This window comes from Hyla sarda, chromosome 11 (genome assembly GCF_029499605.1).
Source record: "Hyla sarda isolate aHylSar1 chromosome 11, aHylSar1.hap1, whole genome shotgun sequence".
NCBI lineage: Eukaryota > Metazoa > Chordata > Amphibia > Anura > Hylidae > Hyla > Hyla sarda.
Window position 1 is genome coordinate 92,250,874 of NC_079199.1, and position 6,315 is coordinate 92,257,188.

Consider the following 6,315-nt stretch of genomic DNA (forward strand, 5'->3'; position numbering starts at 1 on the left):
TATATGTAGGAACAGACCATGCTCTTATCCAATCAGCTTCCAGAACAAAAAATTCCAAAGACCGCAATGCCCAAGGGCAGTTTCTTTCTTTAGATATTCATATGTGCCTGACTACTCATTCGCATATGTTTTTGAGTTGTGAAACTCTAATGTTGATCATTGCATTGCTCTCGCTCAGAGTTGTATGGTTTGTAATAGACAAGGAGACAACATTTTGCTTAAAACACCTTCATATGTAAAAATAACTAGTTTTTAAGACAGGAGTTGAGAAAGGAAAATAAAGTAAATCTCAGTTGCTATCTAAGACATCTCCCTTAGGATGACAATAGCAGTAGTTCCACAGGTTTGGCAGCCAATGACCATCTTTACATTTCGTAGATACCCACCTTGGTCAACTAAAATCAGGCAGGGTAAAGAGTTCTAAAATCTATATTCTGGTACTTTTTGTGACAAATAAATACATTATTTAACCTCTTAAAGACTCAGCCCATTTTGGCCTTAAGGACTCAGACAATTAAATTTTTACGTTTTCGTTTTTTTCTTCTCGCCTTCTAAAAATCATAACTCTTTTATATTTTCATCCACAGACTAGTATGAGGGCTTGTTTTTTTGCGCGACCAACTGTCCTTTGTAATGACATCACTCATTATATCATAAAATGTATGGCGCAACCAAAAAACACTATTTTTCTGGGGAAATTAAAAAGAAAAAAGCAATTTTGCTTATTTTGGAAGGTTTCGTTTTCACGTCGTACAATTTATGGTAAAAATGATGTGTGTTCTTTATTCTGAGGGTCAATACGATTAAAATGATACCCATTATTATATACTTTTATGTTATTGTTGTTCTTAAAAAAATCACAAACTTTTTAACCAAATTTGTACGTATATAATCCCTTTATTTTGATGACCTCTAACTATTTCATTTTTCCGTATAAGCGGCGGTATGAGGGCTCATTTTTTGCGCCATGATCTTTACTTTTTTTTATACCACATTTGCATATAAAAAACTTTAAATACATTTTTTATAATTTTTTTTAAATAAAATGATTAAAAAAGTAGCAATTTTTGATTTTTTTTTTTACGTTCCCGCTGTTCACCGTACGGGATCATTAACATTTTATTTTAATAGTACAGACATTTACGCACGCGGCGATACCAAATAATTCTATAAAATTTATTTTTTACGCTTTTTGGGGGTAATATAGGAAAAAACGGACATTTTACTTTTTTATTGGGGGAGGGGATTTTTCACTTTTTTTTTACTTTTAATTTTACATTTTTTTTTACACTTGAATAGTCCCCATATGGGACTATTCATAGCAATACCATGATTGCTAATACTGATCTGTTCTATGTATAGGACATAGAACAGATCAGTGTTATCGGTCATCTTCTGCTCTGGTCTGCTCGATCTCAGACCAGAGCAGAAGACGCCGGGAGCCGGACAGAGGAAGGAGAGGGGACCTCCGTGCGGCGTTCTGAATGATCGGATTATTCATTGAAATCGCGTACTGCTGCAGATGCCGGGATCTGTATTGATCCCGGCATCTGAGGGGTTAATGGCGGACGCCGGCGAGATCGCGGGCGTTGGCCGTTGCCGGCATGTCCCTGGCTGCGACCAGCAGCCGGGATCAGCCGCGCATGACAAGGGCATCGCTCCGATGCCCGCGCGTTATGTACAGAACATAAATGTACGTCCTGGTGAGTTAAGTACCACCGCACCAGGACGTACATTTACATCCTGCGTCCTTAAGGGGTTAAAAATAGAAAATAATATAATTTTAAGTTATCATGTCATCCTTTTAGCACATGGCCTTTCAGTAAGAGTCCTCGTCGTTCAGGGATGCAATTGGAAGTTATTTATTTGTATATATTTTTTATTTTATTTCCAATTACCGTATATACTCGAGTATAAGCCGAGTTTTTCAGCACGATTTTTCGTGCTGAAAACACCCCCCTCGGCTTATACTCGAGTGAACTCTCCATCTGTCAATCAGTAGTCTTCAACCTGCAGACCTCCAGATGTTGCAAAACTACAACTTCCAGCAAGCTGGGTGTTGTAGTTTTGAAACCTCTGGAGGTCCGCAGGTTGAAGACCACTGCGACCTTCGTCATCATCCGCCCCCCCTTTTGTTTTGTACTCACTTCCCCTCGGCGGGAAGTTAGGGTGAGCTGGTCCAGGCCATCTATGCTGCAGGGACCGTCCGGAGGGGATGGTTAGTTGTTGCGGGCTGTCCATTTTCATCAGGGCGGCCTCTTCTCCGTGCTTCGGCCCGGCCGCAGGGTAGTGACATTGCCTTGATGACGACGCATAGGGGCGTTCATGCGCAATGTCCCTGTGCGTCATCGTCAAGGCAACGTCATTAGTCCGGGCCCGAAGCATGGAGAGAGGCCCCCCACCGGTGAAAATGGACAGCCCGCAACGACTAACCATCCCCACCGGACGTCCCTGCAGCATAGGTGGCCCGGACCAGCTCACCCTAACTTCCCGCCGAGGGGAGGTGAGTACAAAACAAAAGGGGGGGGGCTGAATGATGACGAAGGCTGCAGTGATCTTCAACCTGCGGACCTCCAGATGTTTCAAAACTACAACACCCAGCATGCGCGGACAGCCGATGGCTGTCCAGGCATGCTGGGAGTTGTAGTTTTGCAGCATCTGGAGGTTTGCAGGTTAAAGATCACTGATGAAGGAATTGACAGGCGGTGATGATGAAGGGGGGGATGATGACGAGGGTCTGGATGATGACGGGGGTCTGGATGATGACATGGGGGGATGATGTATTTCCCAGCCTAGGCTTATAGTCGAGTCAATAACTTTTCCTGGGTTTTTGGGGTAAAATTAGGGGCCTCGGCTTATTTTCGGGTCGGCTTATACTCAGTAAATATGGTAGTATATTTAATTTTATTTATACTGACAAACAACGTTTTATATTCCCAATAACTGAATGAATAAATAAATAAATAACTGCATGAATAAGTAAAAATAAATACAAAATTTATGCCGTCCTTTTTTTCAAAAGTTATTCCTCAGCAAGTTCATTCATTTTACCACAAAATCTACAGTAAAATTGTGAGGTACAATTTGTAAAAGTGTTTAAAAAAAAAAAGCAATTTTGCAATTTTTGAAGTGTTTCATTACGGTAAAAAAAAGGCATGTTATTTTTATTTTGTAGGTCAATAAGATTAGAACGATACCCTATTTTTATAGGTTTTGATTTATCATACTACTTACAAAAATAAATTAATTTATTAAAACATATAAATAATCCTATTTTAATCCTAATAGCTTTTTAATTTTTCCTCCTATGAAGATGTTTTGGGTCTCATACTGTGTGGTGATCTGTAGTTTTATACCAGTTTGGTATAGATCTGAATTTTTTATTAATTTTTTAATTTTTTTTATAGAATATTTTTTTGGGATGTGTTGTGACAAAAAAAGCAATTCTGGCTTTTTTCCCCCCTTTCACTTATACATTCACCATGCAGTGTCACTGTTCAGACAATTTCACTTGTGATAAAACCAAATATGTTTATTTTTATTTTGTTCTTTATTTCTTATTTGGAAAGTGGTAAAAGGGGGGTGATTTGAACTTTTGTTAGGGAAATGGTTATTTATAATAATAAAAACAGTATTTGATTTCTTTTTTACCCTTATAAAATCCCCCTAGGAAAGACTTACATAGATGATACGGGTTGTCACACCGAATCGGTGCAGGCAAAAGGGGGGTATTCCTTAGCCCTATCCACGAGCCAGGTAAAAGTAATAACTTTTTATCGGTATAAAATACATGTAACGCGTTTCAAGGACGCTCCGTCCTTTTCCTCAGACACGGAGTGTCCTTGAAACGCGTTACATGTACTTAATACCAATAAAAAGTTATTACTTTTACCTGGCTCATGGATAGCGCTGAGGAATATCCCCCTTTTGCCTGCACCGATTTGGTGTGACAACCCGTATTTCCTATATTCCCACGCTGCATAGCCTGGGCGGGATAAGCTGCAGTCCACGGTGGATCGTATACTACCTCCGAAAGGAGAATACGCATATGAGTGTTGTGCCTCTACCTATAGCACAACAAAATCTGGTAAGTCCTCTCCAACACTAGGGGCCCCCATTAATAGTTATTGTCCTACACATTGGAGCGCTCTGTTTTCTTTCTCTTATATAGATGATGGAATGAATCAATGCAGTACAGACATACTAGTAGAAGAGCCCCAATACCCACAGATGCTAAGGTAGGTGCATAGCTGCATCTAAAGAGTTAAAGGGGTACTCCGGTGAAAACCTTTTTTCTTTTAAATCAACTGGTGGCAGAAAGTTAAACATATTTGTAAATTACTTCTATTAAAAAATCTTAATCCTTCCAGTACTTATTAGCTGCTGAATGCTACAGAGGAAATTCCTTTCTTTTTGGAACACTGATGACATCACGAGCACAGTGCTCTCTGCTGACATCTCTGTCCATTTAAGTAACCATGCATAGCAGATGCATAGCAGATGCATAGCAGATGTATGCTAAGGGCAGCATGGTGGCTCAGCGGTTGGCACTGCTGCCTTGCAATGCTGGGGACTTGGGTTCAAATCACACTAAGGACAACAATAAATAAAGCATTATTATTATTATAATAACGTCAGCAGAGAGAACTGTGTTCGTGATGTCATCAGAGAGCATTACAAAAAGAAAAGAATTTCCTCTGTAGTATTCAGCAGCTAATAAGTACAGGAAGGATTAAGATTTTTTTAATAGAAGTAATTTACAAATATGTTTTACTTTCTGCTACCAGTTGATTTAAAAGAAAAAAGGTTTTCACTGGAGTACCCCTTTAACCTGTTGAGGACAAAGGGCATATGCATACGCCCTTGCGTCCTGGTACTTAAGGACGAAGGGCGTATCCATACGCCCGTGGGAATTCTGCCCCCGCCGCGCACCGGGCGGGGACCGGGCTGGGGTGACTGCTGATATCTATCAGCAGGCACCCCGTGCAAATGCCCAGGGGGGTCATTAGACCCCCCCATGTCGGCGATCGGCGCAAATCGCAAGTGAATTCACACTTGCGATTTGCGCCGATTCCGGGTCATTACGGGTCTATGGTGACCCGGTGACCCGGAATAGAAGGGGGATCGCGGGTGTCTATACTGCCCTCTAGATCTTGCAAAACTACAACTCCTAGCATGCCCACACAGCTGTTTGCTGTCTGGGCATGCTGGGAGTTGTAGTTTTGCAACATCTGGAGGTCAACAGTTTAGAGATCACTGTTCAGTGGTCTCTAAATTGTAGCACTCCAGATGTTGCAAAACTACAAATTCCAGCATGCCCACACAGAAAACAGCTGTCTCGGCATGCTGGGAGTTGTAGTTGCGTACCTCCAGCTGTTGCATAACTACATCTCCCAGCATGCCCTTCTGTGATTAGACATTCTGGGAATTGTAGTTTTGCAACAGCTAGAGGCACACTGGTTGGAAAATACTGAGTTAGGTAACAGAACCCAACTCAGTATTTTCCAACCAGTGTGCCTCCAGCTGTTTCAAAACTACAACTCCCAGCATGTACTGACAGACCGTGCATGCTGGGAGTTGTAGTTTTGCAACAGCTGGAGGCACACTGGTTGGAAAATACTGAGTTAGGTAACAGAACCTAACTGAAGGTTTTCCAACCAGTGTGCCTCCAGCTGTTGCAAAACTACAACTCCCAGCAGGTACTGACAGACCGTGCATGCTGGGAGTTGTAGTTTTGCAACATCTGGAGGCTCACTGGTTGGAAAATACTGAGTTAGGTAACAGAACCTAACTGAAGGTTTTCCAACCAGTGTGCCTCCAGCTGTTGCAAAACTACAACTCCCAGCATGTACTGACAGACCGTGCATGCTGGGAGATGTAGTTTTGAAACAGCTGGAGGTTTGCCCCCCCCCCCCCCCCCATGTGAACGTACAGGATACATTCACACGGGCGGGTTTACAGCAAGTTTCCTGCTTCAAGTATGAGCTGCGGCAAATTTTTCGCCGCAGCGCAAATTCCTAGCGGGAAACTCACCATAACCCGCCAGTGCGAATGTACCTTAAAAACACTACACTATACTAACACATAATAAAGGGTAAAACACTACATAAACACCCCCTTACACTGTCCCCCCCAATAAAAATGAAAAACGTATTGTACAGCAGTGTTTCCAAAACTGAGCCTCCAGCTGTTGCAAAACAACAACTCCCAGCATTTCCGGACAGCCACTGACTGTCCAGGCATGCTGGGAGTTTAGCAACAGCTGGAGGCACCCTGTTTGGGAATCACTGGCGTAGAATACCCCTATGTCCACCC